This window comes from Macaca mulatta, chromosome 7 (assembly GCF_049350105.2).
Source record: "Macaca mulatta isolate MMU2019108-1 chromosome 7, T2T-MMU8v2.0, whole genome shotgun sequence".
Classification (NCBI taxonomy): domain Eukaryota; kingdom Metazoa; phylum Chordata; class Mammalia; order Primates; family Cercopithecidae; genus Macaca; species Macaca mulatta.
Window position 1 is genome coordinate 153,074,659 of NC_133412.1, and position 14,136 is coordinate 153,088,794.

Genomic DNA, 14,136 nt, shown 5'->3' on the forward strand with positions numbered 1-14,136 from the left:
TGCAGTATTTTGCTTTAATTTGATGTGAAGTTTAGTTGCCCCCATAATTTTTTTTTTTTTTTTTTGGTCACTCTGTCACCCATGCTGGAATTTAGTGGCGTGATCTCACCTCACTACAACCTCTGCCTCCCAGATTCAAGCAACTCTCCTGCCTCAGCCTCCTGAGTATCTGGGATTACAGGCAGGCGCCACCACACCCAGCTGATTTTTGTATTTTTAGTAAGGACGGGGTTTTACCATGTTAGCCAGGCTGGTCTTGAACTCCTGGCCTCAAGTGATCTGCCCACATTGGCCTCCCGAAGTTCTGGGATTACAGGTGTGAGCCACCATTCCGGGCCTCCCTGTAGGAAACTTTCGGTGGCAGCATACACAACATTGAATAACATCCTTTGAAGTGATTTCTAAACTTTCTCCTATAGGTTTGCCACTGCTACAGCTTTGTTTCATCATTCAGTGAATATGAGCACTTCCTTTAGTGAAATCTAGTCTTAAGTACTTCACATTGTTAACTACTTTAATCCTCACAGCAATCATGTGAGAGTCTATTATCTCCATTTTAAAGATAGGTAAATGGAGGCACAGAGGAGCTAAGCAAGTTATCAAGGTCACACAGCAAGGAAGTAGAAGAAATGGGATCTGAACCCAAGCCAACTGCCCCCAGCGTGCACACCCATCACTATGCTATCCTGTCTCTTACATAGTGCTTATTTTCCATTAACCTAAATATATGAAATACCTGCCAGCCTCCTTGATAATAAAAGAGTCTGTGTATTGAATGTATTACATGGTTGGGAAGTAGTTGATAAATGGGTTATTATGTATCAAAAAGGCTTTAAGAATCTTGGTTGATGGTGGTTATAAAATTATTCTATTATGATTTATTCAAATAATTGTGGTTAAAACAAGTTACCCTGATTCCCTGTAAGGAGGAATGACTCCAATATTGGAGAGAAATACCAACACTTATGTGAGGTGAGTCTCCCTTGATATCACCTATGTAATAATATGTGCACTTGGGGTTTCTAGCATATTATTAATTATCAGTTCTGCTCCCACCATAGGCTCAGACAACAGCCACCTTTAACTGATGTTCGGATTCTAAGAATAGAGACTCTTAGCAAGAGCTTGGGTTAAGATACTGTATTTTCTTTATTTCAGAAACAATTACGTTCCTTGGAACACAGTGATTTAGGTGTTACAGCTAAAAGAAAGCCAAAAAAAAAAAAAAAGGGGGAACTTGTATTTCTTATCTTAGACCCTTTCTGACACCCACATGCTTTTGACATCTCTTAAAATTGTACCCATTTGTTTATCCTCCCTTTTCCCTCACTTCCTTGCATTATGCATCCAAAACTATTTAAAAAACCAAAACACACACACACACACACACACACACACACACACACACACTTTTTTGGGTCTTTGAGTTTCCTATGCAAGAAAAGAATCTTAAAATTAGTTAGAAAGACCTAAAATTCACAATCAAAAAGGAAACATTTTAAAACTGTGTTTGCTTTTATTATAATCCTTATTCCAAGGCAAGTATGGCCTGTGCAAGCATCTGAGGATTCCATTACAAATAATATCACTCGCAACAACCCATCCTGAATCCAGATGATGAACTGGAAAATGTGTCTAGTTGAAAATGTTCACATACCCTCTGTCCTAGAGCAGTGCTTCCATCTTGGCTTTGAAGCACAGAGATCTCTTCTGACTAAAAGATCGTGAAAATTGGCAATACTGTATTGCCCAGTATTAAAATTTGTCAGATTGATTACCCAGAGCAAAAGTTGGAAAACTTTCTTTATGTAAGGGCTGGGGTGTAAGTATTTCACACTTTGAGGGTGTTAGAGTCCCTGTCCTAACTACTCAATCAGCTCTTATGACACAATAGCAGCCATGCAAATAAACTAATGAGCAGGGCTCTGTTTTCATGAAACTTGATTTACAAAAGCAGAGATGGAGCTGGATTTGGCTCAGAGGTCATGGTTTACCCCAATCTAGAGAAGTTGATAGGTTAAAAATGTGTAGTCTAAATAGATAAGACCTTCCTGCCCATTTTATAGTCGATCCCAACATTTGCTGAGTTCTCCGCTAAGTACATGAGACCACATAGGATACAATAGGACATTAAAACCTTTTTTTTTTTTTTTTTTTTTTTTTTTTTTGAGGCAGAGTCTTTTTCTGTCACCCTGGCTGGAGTGCAGTGGTGCAACCTTGGCTCACTACAACCTCCGCCTCCCAGGTTCAAGCAATTCTCCTGCCTCAGCCTCCTGAGTAGCTAGGACTAAAGGCGTGAGCCACCATGCCTGGCTAATTTTTGTATCTTTAGTAGAGACGGGGTTTCACCATGTTGGCCAGGCTGGTCTCGAACTCCTGACCTCGAGATTTGCCCCCACTTGGCCTCCCAAACTGCTGGGATTACAGGTGTGAGCCACCGCATCCAGCCCTAAAAGCTCATCTTTAAGGACATTTCCCACCTTTGTTTTAGATAAGCCACTATCTCAGACATGAAACACAGTAACAAACTAAACCAGGGTCATCTCCACCCAGCTTGTACACTACATCTTTGGTTAAGTGCTTAACATCTTGCCCTTCGCTTTGCCAATCTGTCTTCTGAGCTCCCCACCTCTGCTATGTGTGGGCTGCGTTCGCCCCCAATTTCAGACCTCTTTGGCAGTAGCTTCCTTGATCTCCAGTCCACAAACTGTGTCATATCCCAGTAATTCTTCCCCAGACCTTGGCTGTGGGTTTTTGAGCTGACAAATGTCTAAACGACTTCACAACCTGCTGAGAGCCTCTTCTTTGCCTGTACTCTTTGATTTGTAGCTTTATAAGTTTTGTGAGGTAAGTGGGAAAAACATTCTTGGTGACACAGGCAGTGAATGAAGAGGACACAATGGAGGGGCACCATATCTAGGACTCCTGCCTGCACTGTGAGCAAAAGCATTTATTTATATCTTAACCCTCTAAATGTTGAAGGTAGCAGATTATACAGTATGGTACAGGAAGGAGCATCCTATGTCCTGAGGTGAATAACGTGTTCTACCACCTGGCAGCAGATTAGACCAGAGCAGGCTGTGAAAATACAGGTTCATGGCCAGATTTAGTACTACTGCAAAAATGGCTTTTCCTTAAGAAGTTTTTAACTTTTATTTTGGGTTTAGGGGTACACATGAAGGTTTGTTACCTATGTAAACATGTGTCATGGAGTTTTGTCGTACGTATAATTTGATCATCTAGGTATTAAGCCCAGTATCAAATAGTTACCTTTTCTGCTCCCTCCATTCTCTCACCCTCCCTGCTCAAGTAGACTCCATTGTCTGTTGTTTCCTTGTGTTAAGTCATCATTTAGCTCCAACTTGTTGAGAACATGCAATATAAGTTAATGCTTACCCCCTTAACATCTTTCGCATTAGAAATCTATGGAGAAGAAATATGAAAGACTCATATATAAACATGGGGTAAACCATGAAGCTAAATCTTAATGTATCCGAAACCCCAGAGGGAGCATGAGGTTAACTTTGGAGAGCCAGGTGCTTAGTGATAACATTATGAGCTTTCTACATTAGCAGGGCCCCCTGGTGTGGTTTTGTGTTTGGAGTTGTAAGGTTCTGAACTAGAAAGCAAACAAAATGAAGAGATGATGCAAGGAGGCAAAAAATATGGAGGCGTTAGGAAAGGCTTTGGAGGCAGGAGGCACGGGGTCATCTTCTAAAATAACCTATTGCAATAAGTGTTTCAATAAGCTTTGGAGATCAAAGAGATTATGGAGAACAAAAGGAAAACAAGGATAAATTAGGCACTCCTGATGGCCTGACAAGGACTTTTTCTCCCTTTCTGCTTACAATAACCTCGCATTTTACCATGTGGCTAGTTGGTTTGTTTACTTGTTTGTTTACACTTACTCATTACTAGCTTTCCCTATAAAGCAAGGGAAAACACTGTCCCCAGGGGCCAGCTGCATAACATGAATAGATGAAATAGACCAGACCTGATGCAGTCTGCAGTCATGGGAACTCTGAACTGAAGAGAACATGCCCTCATTTAAAGGCATCCAAATTAAATATTTTAAAAACACTAAAAGAGACCCCATGAAGGTCAAACAAGACATAATGAGACACACAGTGTTTTTTATTTCTTAATTTCCTTTAAATATTGCCCTTTCATAAATTTGGAAGGATGTGCTCTCAGTAAAATTTCTGGTTGAATAAACTCTTGGTGACATTATCAAATTAAACAGCAATCCCTTCCAAATTCCCATAAGCTAAGACCTTTTTTTTTCCCATGTCTTTTTTTCTCAGATAATCTCAGAGTTTATATAACCTCAAACTATAAGCTTGATGAATTTTAGAGTTCATTGTAATGCTTTTGGTTGAGGTGACAAAACTGATGCCTGCAAAGGTAAATTGATTTGAGCTAGTCTTTATTGGAGTTGTAATTAAATCCCAGGTTTCCTAACTTTAATCCATGCCATTTTACTGATATTGTATGTTAAGATTGTTTTTGATTGTATATCCAAAGATTTCTATTCTAAACTGAGATAGCATCCAACAGAGAATTCAGAAGTAGTATGAAATTTATTATCTTCCCTCTACTGGACATTGTTGCCACACAAGACAATATCATTGACCCACTTAGGGCTCAAATCTACAACTCTGTTATTTTAGTCACAAAGGGAACTAAGAGATTACAGACAAGTTGTGAAGCAGTTAGTGGGGACTAAAAGTCTCTTGTGGCACAAACTCAAATATATGCTCTAGTGATGTGTTCTCAGTAACGTTATCTGCCCACACAGAGGGCAGATTAAGCAACCTAGAGTACCGGTTCCCAAACTCGAATTTAAAACTAGTACCAGGCTATGCCAAAGCTTTCAGTGACCCATAGTGAAATGAGAAAAGCAAGGACAATATAGTGAGTCTGCACAAAGTCAAACTTACAGAACTGCCCTATATTCGGATACTGTATCACGTGTTTTTGGATGGCTAAAATCAATGTCTTTTACAAAAGCAGCATTCTGTTACTATGTATAGCATTCTTAATCAGCAAAATAAAGGTTGGCAATGTCCTTCCCTACAGTTTTTCTTTGAAGTTTTTTTCCTCAGGCTTTGAAAACAAATAAACATCCCCCAAAACAAGAGTTTTAAAGTTCTCTATATTGCCACACTAGACTGAGTAGATTTCGAAGACTGAAGGCCTTTTTACATGTAAAGTTTTATTGTGAGCTAATAATGATGATGTTAAGACTCATCTATTTTATTGAGGTCCCAGAAGTTACCAGTTTAAGCATCTGTCACTTAGATAACAAGCATTAAGATAACTTTTAATCTCAGTTTAAAAAAAAAAAAAGATTAAAGGTACAAAATAGATTTCCAAAACAAACAAACAAACAACAACAAAAAAAAAAACTACCTTAGGATAAATATAATTAGAAGGCCAAGATCAGTTTAGAAATCTACTTAAAGAAACTTCTAAGGACTGTGTGGAAAGATAATTCATGCCTATAAAAAAGTCTCTAGGCTAAATCTAGAATTTTTTCACTTTAAGCCTTATAACAAAGGAGAGAGAGCTATTTTGGAAAGCTGAATTAGCCTACATTTGAGCTAACATGATCCATCTTTGTGTCAAGAGAAGGTCAAATATTATAGTCCCCAGACAAAATAAGGCATGTGATCTACATCAAAGGCAATTCCTGAACGTGTATCTACAGTTCTCATCCCCTCTCCTCTTTTGTCTCTTGGGTAATCTATACCAATAACCTCCCGATTCATGAAATTTATTATCTAAATATTGAAAACATTATACCAAATTTAGCCTAATAAAATTTCATGCCAAATTTACTGAGTATTTATTGGAAATCAGAGACTTCATGTCCTGAATCAGCTATAAGAATTATATTATAAATAACAGACTTAGTGTTTATCTCTAGGTGGTGACTGATACTTTGGTAATCATACTCCAAAACTTCTGTGTAGAAATTGGGCATGGTGGCACATGCCTGTAGTCTCAGCTACTTGGGAGGCTGACGTGGGAGGATTGCTTGAGCCTGGGACGTCAAGGGTGCAGTGAGCCATGATCACACCACTGCACTCCAGCCTGGGCAACAGAGCAAGACCCTGTCTTAAAAAATGAAACACAACAACAACAAAAATCTGTGCAGAGCATGTATTACATTTGTAATCCGAGAGAAGGGATACCTGTTATTTCTTAAAATATAGAAGACTATACTAGGAGACCAGCAAGAGAAATGTTGTTAATATTTAGATACAGAAGCTTTGCCAAACCAGTAAATTTTTAAAAAATAGTGAATCCTTTTTTCCTGGGTTGAATTATGATGTATGGCCCTGCAAGGAAAGCTGCTGGAGGAATTCAAAGATGATGATGATGATGATGATATGCAGGGCTCTATATAACTTAACACATTAGTTCCATAAGGTCAGTTCTGTTCATCAACTGACAAATTGTCCATGGATACACCAGGTGGTAATGCAGCAGCAGTGAGCACAAGCTATCCTGTAAATGACCCATTACCAGAAAGTTTAAAATGTGTGCTTGGAACCCAGGAACACAGATGGAACACGAAGTGGCTTTCACCAGAGTCTTGGGAATATGCTTGATCCTTTAACCCAGCTTCGGGTGTTGTGTACATACTTAATGCCTGAACAGTTCTCATCTGTACATCTGCTGGTTAGAGAAAAAGATGCAGTTGCAAATAAGTAATTTAAAACTTTACATTTGTATCTCTCTACCTCCCCGTTCCTCTTCCGTCTCTCCCTCGATAGGATGTCCAGAAAATTAAGCCAGCTGCAGATTAATTGAGACTCTCTTCCATGTAGGGAACATCTGTCACTGCAGCTACAAAGATTTTATTAATGAATTAAAACATTTGATTACCTTTAATCCAAGAGAATGCAGCAGTCTCTTTAGTCATTTAGTTTATCAGGGTTTTTTGATGGTTCTTTTTTTTCCACATGCATCTTATGACTATAGTCCACCCCTGAAGCTGTGAGATCTTTCAGCAGATGTTGTTTTCCATATCTTTACCCTTTCCATTGTGGAAGGGGGAAAAAGCCCTCAGAAAAGCAATTTTGGAGGAGGCAGAAAAGGTTTCCATCGTGAACATATTTTTAGAAACAGCTGGTAAAACAAATGGTCCAAGCGCAATGCCTGGAGCATATCTATTCAAACAGGGTTCTTTAAAGATAAAAGCACCCATTTCTAAATATCAGCATTAGTAGTGATTTCCACACGTAGATTTAAGAGATGGGAGAGCTTGCTAAGACTTTTTGATTTCTATTTTGTTTTCTGAGACTTCTTTAACTCTTTTGGTTTTGTTAGTATGTGAACTTATCAAAAGCTGCTCAAATTATTAAAACTGTATCATCATATGTAAAATATATAAATTTACATATAATGGATGCATAAAAATTTGCTTTCTTATTCTAAGAATGTTATTTGATAACATCTGTGCATAGTCCAGAAGATTGACATGGAAAACTGATAATGCACTTAGTTATTACCAATCCTATAACCCAATTTGTGAAAAGGTCAGGGACTGCTACTAAAGAACAAGCGTTTGTATTTGTAGCATTTAAAAACCTGATTTTATTTTGTATTTGCTACATCTGGAGTCAACCTTATGCCCTTCTCTTGTAATGACTTCATTTGTTTACCAAGCTGTTTTGTTCTGCATCCTCTGCTAAATGCCATTACGTAGCTTCCTTTGTCAGACCAATTGGTGAGATAATTCTTTATTGTGTTTTTTTTACGGCAGTCCAATTTTCAAATTATATGTGGATTTTCTCTGAGTCAGGCATTGCACAAATGCTGATTTGTTATGCTTGAACTCGATAAATGTGTGTTTACCCTATCAATTGTCATTCATGCTGACTTCTTCCTCTACTCTCTTCACTCTGGTTCTATTTTCATTTAAGAAAATTTCAGAAGTAGGGAAGCTAGGAGAGTTAATGAGTAGCCACATTGACCCTAGTAGGATCTCACCCATTGGAGAAAAGCCCTGTTTTAAAATGATGCACAAAGAATAAGCTTCAACGTCTTCCTCTCCTCAACCCCAGCTTGGAGCACAATGCTTATGTGATAGACGGAAGTGAGAAATTTAAGCAGGGCTTCACTTTAACTTTTCTCAGTAAATAAATCTGTCTTTTCTAGAGTCCAACACATCCCAAAGTGTGTGACTTTACTATTTTACTTTAAACTGACTACTTTATGAATAGTTTTTCATGTTATATAGGATAGTCTGAGACTTTTCTTCCCATCCTGCTGGTGCTGGAAGACATGATCATAACTACTCACAACCCAGATCTTAAAAATATATATATTGTTACACTTTTATATACTTGTATTAAAGCATCAGTAAGTTTCATGGTTGGTTCTTCTGATGTAAAAGTAACTCTAGTTATAGATCCTCTAGCACATGTTACACTGAAAACCTAACCACAAAGGCAAAATATGTATATAAATATTAGCATGATTATGTGTCATATGTACCCCAAATTACACATATATATATACCTTCCTCAGAGTTTTTCTTTTTTTTTTTTTCTTTTTTTGGAGACAGTCTCGCTCTGTCACCCAGGCTAGAGTGCAGTGGTGCGATCTCAGCTCTCTGCAACCTCTGCCTTCAGGGTTCAAACGATTTTCCTGCCTCAGGCTCCTGAGTAGCTGAGATTACAGGTGCCCGCTACCATGCCCAGCTAGTTTTTACATTTTTAGTAGAGGAGTTTCACCATATTGGCGAGGCTGGTCTTAAACTCCTGGCCTCAGGTGATCCGCCCGCCTTGACCTCCCAAAGTGCTGGGATTACAGGCATGAGCCACCGTACCCAACCTGAGATTTTTTTTTAAACCTTTGATTTTCAAATAATTTTATAGTTGGAGAAAACTTGCAAGAATAGTATATGGAATTCCTTATGTCCTTACTCAGGTTCAGTAATTGTTAACATTTGCTTTAACCATTCTCTATATGTGTGAGTGTACATGCACACACAAGCCATTTGAGAGTACGTATACAAAACATATTTATGTAGATATGTATTTTCCCCTGAACCATTTGAAACCTCAGTTGTAGTCATCATTCCTTTTTTAAATAATTCAGTGTGTATTTCCTAACAAGGACTTTCTCTTACAAAATCAGAGTACAGTGATCAAAATCAGGAAATGTAATCTTGACACAAAATCTCACCTAGAGTACATATTCATTTTGCACCAGTGTCTACATAATGGGCTTTGGGATTATTTTTTCCCAGTCTATGATCCAATCCAAGATCACACATTGCATTTAGGATATGTTATTTTATTTCCCCACTTGTACTGGTCTGCAAGTAGACTTCTTAAATTCCTGCTAGGTGTGTTGGTGTAGACGCAGGAAGATAGAACCTGTGCTTAAACACAGGAGGAAGATTTTGTTTTTTAGAATTAAAATTATGGCAAGGAAGGACCTGTGTTTCATCTAGTATTCATTCCTTAGCACCGATATGATAGTCTGACAATGCTTTTTATTAATGTTTTCACTTAACTGCAGATTGAGCATTTACTGTATGTTAAACACTGAAGAAGCACTGAGGATGCAAGAGTAAGCTAGAACAGAGATGGCCTTGGTGGGTCTAGTTGGGGACACTGTCATGTAATTAAGTGACCTCCAAATAAATATGTGATAACAAACGTTGAAGAAGGCTATAAAGTAAAGGCGTTTGGTGCAATGGGCATACAATGGTAGGACAGGTAACAAGGCAGGGGTGGGTGCTGGGAATGTAGAGAACAACGGGAAAACCTTCTCTGAAAAAATGATATTTGAGCAGAATAGTGTGAGATAAGGGACAGCAAAGAGGAAGAAAAAATGCATTCAAGCTTGCAAAAAACTCTAAACATTAGAGAAAGTCAGCCATTTCTGGGAGGGAGTTATTTGGGAGCAGCAACTATCTCACAAGATTTTGTCCAAAGTATAAAATAAGGAAGTGTGTTACCCTGTTCTTGCATTGCTATAAAGAAATCCTGAGACTGGGTAATTTATAAAGATGTTTAATTTGCTCTTAGTTCTGCAGTCTATGTAAGAAGCATGGTGCTAGCATTTGGGGAGCCTCAGGGAAACTATAATCATGGCAGAAGGTGAAGGGAGAACAGGTATGTCATATGACCAGAGCAGGAACAAGCAGGGGTGGAAGTGCCATAAACTTTGTTTTTTTGAGACGGAGTCTCACTCTTGTTGCCCAGGCACAATCTTGGCTCACTGCAACTTCCACCTCCTGGGTTCCAGCAATTCTCCTGCCTCAGCCTCCCTAGTAGCTGGGATTACAGGCATGTACCACCACACCTGGGCTCATTTTCCTATTTTTAGTAGAGACGAGGTTTCACCATGTTGGACAGGCTGGTCTCAAACTCCTGACCTCAAGTGATTCGCTCCCCTTGGTCACCAAAAGTGTTGGAATTACAGACGTGAGCCACAGTGCCTGGCCACCACAAACTTTTAAATGACTGGATCTCACTATCATGAGGATAGCACCAAGCCACAAGAGATCCACCTTCATGACTCAAACACCTCCCACCAGGCCCCACCTCCAGCTTTGGGGATTACAATTCAACATGAGATTCAGGCAGAGATAAACATTCCAAACTATATCAGGAATTAAGTAGGCTTTTCTGTCCTTTTGCATTTTCGGGTCAACCCAGATGAGAGTGAATTCTCCGATCCTGTACTGCTCCTGGGAGGGAGGGCAGTGGGCTTTGTGAAAAATGGAGATTTAGTGAGGAAAGTGATGAGCTCACTGGAGGAAAGGTGGTTAAAAAAAGTGACATGGCCGGCCACAGTGGTTCGCGCCTGTAATCCCAGCACTTTGGGAGGCTGAGGCGGGCAGATCACCTGAGGTCAGGAGTTGAAGACTAGCCTGGCTAACATGGTGAAGCCCCATCTCTGCTAAAAATACAAAAATCAGCTGGGCATGGTGGCAGGTACCTGTAATCCCAGCTACTCGGGAGGCTGAGCCAGGAGAATGGTGTGAACCTGGGAGGCAGAGGTTGCAGTGAGCTGAGACCACGCACTGCACTCCAGCCTGGGCAACACAGTAAGACTCCGTCTCAAAAAAAAAAAGGGAAATTGTCCTTTTTTGCATACCAAATCCTATCAACAAAAGAGAAAGAGATAGGAATAGATTCGACTGGAAGAGTCCTCAGAGCCATTTCCAGGCCCTCACAGTCTTAGATGATACTTTGTAGTTCAGTGTCTGATGGTGCTTCTTCAAGCACATACAGCCTGATTTGAGCATACAAATTCCAGGCATTTTTACATCTTGCCTAGCCTAATAGTGAATTAGTCACACAATAATTATTTAAAGAAAGAAATATTTCCTCAGTGTTGTGCTGGAGATACAATGGTGGTGAGGAAGGGGAGATCAACTATTGATCCACTTATAATTTACACAATTCCACACTTTGGAGAAAATACATTCCTTCTTCCTCACCATTACCCTCACCATTATGACTATTACCAATTAACTTGTTCAGTACGTAATTTTGAAGCTGCCATTTACCAGTGTGATTCATGATGTTAAAAGGAAATGGCTTTTACATTATTAATATTCTGCAATAAAAGTTTGGGTTTGTGCACTTAGTTAGAATAAAAGAAAAATGCTTTGTACTGAGACTATGTTAATAATAATGATAATAATAAAGAAATAAGTTTCTCCAGAAAGGAAATTTTAGGAAATCTGTTTCAGAATACCTGTCTCTACCACAAGAGCTTTCTAAGTCATGTTTTGATTGCTAACAGCACTCCATTACTGGGTTGGAACATATATATTCCTTCTATCAACTGAGGAACAGCAGGTTTTCTGTTATTGCCCATGCATGGTCACTCTCTGCTTATAAAAATTCATCACTTCTGCTGATTGCATTGTATAAGGTTACTACTGATTACCATTTAGATTTGTTAAGTGACATAGCACATTTTATGGAGTCAGGAGCCAGTAACCATCAAGGTCAATAGCAGTAACCTGAATCAGTTATAAATGAATTGTTTTATTACCCACATAATGATCAATGTGTACACTGACACAAAAGATTAGTTCTAACTCCTGAATATGTGTGTGTGTGTGCCTCTGTGTGTATTTCTAAGGGATAACAGACTTCTCTGAAGTCTTCTTCATTGAAGGAGATTGCAAGTAAATATCTTTTCAGTGGAATAGAACTGAGTGATGGTAACAACATCATCTATATATCCAGCCTACCGTATCCACTGAATCCAACGATTTTTTTTTATTATTAATATGAAGGTGTCTGCCTATCCACAACACTGCTTACTGTATTTCATTACAATGTATTGCTTCACTCAACACACTCTGAATAGAGAAGATATGCTCTACAGCTTCAAATTCAGGCACTTCCTCCAAGCAGAGCTTGTTTATCTGTCTGCAACACACTTGGAACATTTGAAAGACTAGTGATGAAATCCATTCATGCTGTGAAAATGTGTTGAGCATCATGGCTGCTTCCTTTACAATGGCCTGGCATGGAAGGATGGAGAAGGCCATTGTTGTCATACAAATGACTGTCTATTTGCCTCTGGCATGACTTGTCTGGAGAAGTTGCATCATTTTAAAACGAATGAAGTTCTAGGGAACTTTTGTAACTATAGTACCTTAGTTGTAACTTTGAGAGTTTTTTAATAAGCTTACAAGGAATAAATTTGGAATCTAGAGTAGTTTGTTCTATTTCTGGAAAAAAAGGAATGCTTTATACGTATGTAGGATCCTTTACCTGGCCACAGAGTTTGGTTTCAGAAGTGGACTTGGCTCTGGATAGTGAACAACATGCTTTTTTTCTTTCAATTTTTAAAATGGAGGCACCTTTTTTTCTGGGAGTGTAGTCAGTAACTCCCCAAACATGTATCTCTTGTGTGATAGAGGAACCAAAGAAGAGAATAGCTTGGTATGTGCCTGGTTTTCTTCCACAAGTACCCAATCAGTAAAGGAGGCTTTTGCTTTTTACAACGCATGAAAATTAGGGGCTGCCTATAGGCCTGAGAGCCCTCCCAGACACTTGCCTAATGCCACCAGCCAGGATTATGGGAAAAAAAGCCTTGGCATACTATGCAATGGCACAGATTCACCCAAATTGCAACCGAAGAAAACTTATTCATTTTTTAAATAGAGTCTGAGTAACCATAGACACAGGCAAAGTAATCTCTCCATTTGGTCACAATGGACTAAACTACCTTGTTCTATTGTCTACCTTCTCTCTCACTGACTCCATGAAGGGAGACTTGCTCAGTAAACTATTCAGGTGATTTTGTGAACTTTTGTTTTATTTGGTGCAAGGCACTGTTAATAGCTGTAAATCAGCTGGTTTTGGTCCTTCCTCTCTCTTCACACTGATTGATGAAATGGGAAAGAGGTTGAATAAGCTCGCTTTTAGATGACAAGTACTAAGCTGAAAGATAAACCTTTAGGAGGTTCCAGTTCATTTCAGGAATGTGTTGACATGAGGTCTTTAAAGATGGACAGTCCTATTAGAGATAGAGACCACTAGGAAATCATGAGGAAAAGAAAAATGATGGAAATATCTAGATGCAGTAGGAAATTGGGAGTGATGAGAGATTTTTAAGAAAAATGCTTGCTTTATCACCAGCTGTGTCATTTTGTTCAAAGGGACAAGAAACTTAATACTCTCTCTGAAGCTCAATAGAACTGCAGACCTATTGCCACAGTTTTCTCTTTTGCATAATCTTGTTTAGTCACTTAAGAGCCAGTGAGTGACAGATTTCACATGAGAATTGGTCACGTACAAGAATGTTAATGCAGAACTAGGTCAGGTTATGGCATTTCACACATGCAAGATGAGAACACGCTTCCTCTGGTTAGACAAAGGTTTGAGGATTGCCCGTGCATCCAGTCCTGCTTTAAAGGAAGCTGGTGTAAGACTGAGAACTCACAATGTATCCATAGATTTCTTAGATGTCAGGTTTCTATGAGCCTAGGCATTGTGTATGGTTTTATTTTTATTTTGCCAAACGAGGGTTTTCTAGCTTCACTTAGTATGCCTGGAGAAAGCTATTTTGGTTCGGCCCAGCTCCATCGCTCTAAGAAATGATGAGGATGAGCGCTCTCGGTTTGTACCGACTACTCAT

The 14,136-nt window shown here is 39.0% G+C and overlaps 1 protein-coding gene across 6 annotated transcripts in view; it reads left to right on the forward strand.

Annotated features, from left to right (window-relative positions):
* Window positions 1-14,136, forward strand: part of LOC144329353 (neurexin-3-beta) — a 584,055-nt gene that overhangs the window by 539,044 nt on the left and 30,875 nt on the right. The window lies entirely within an intron of this gene.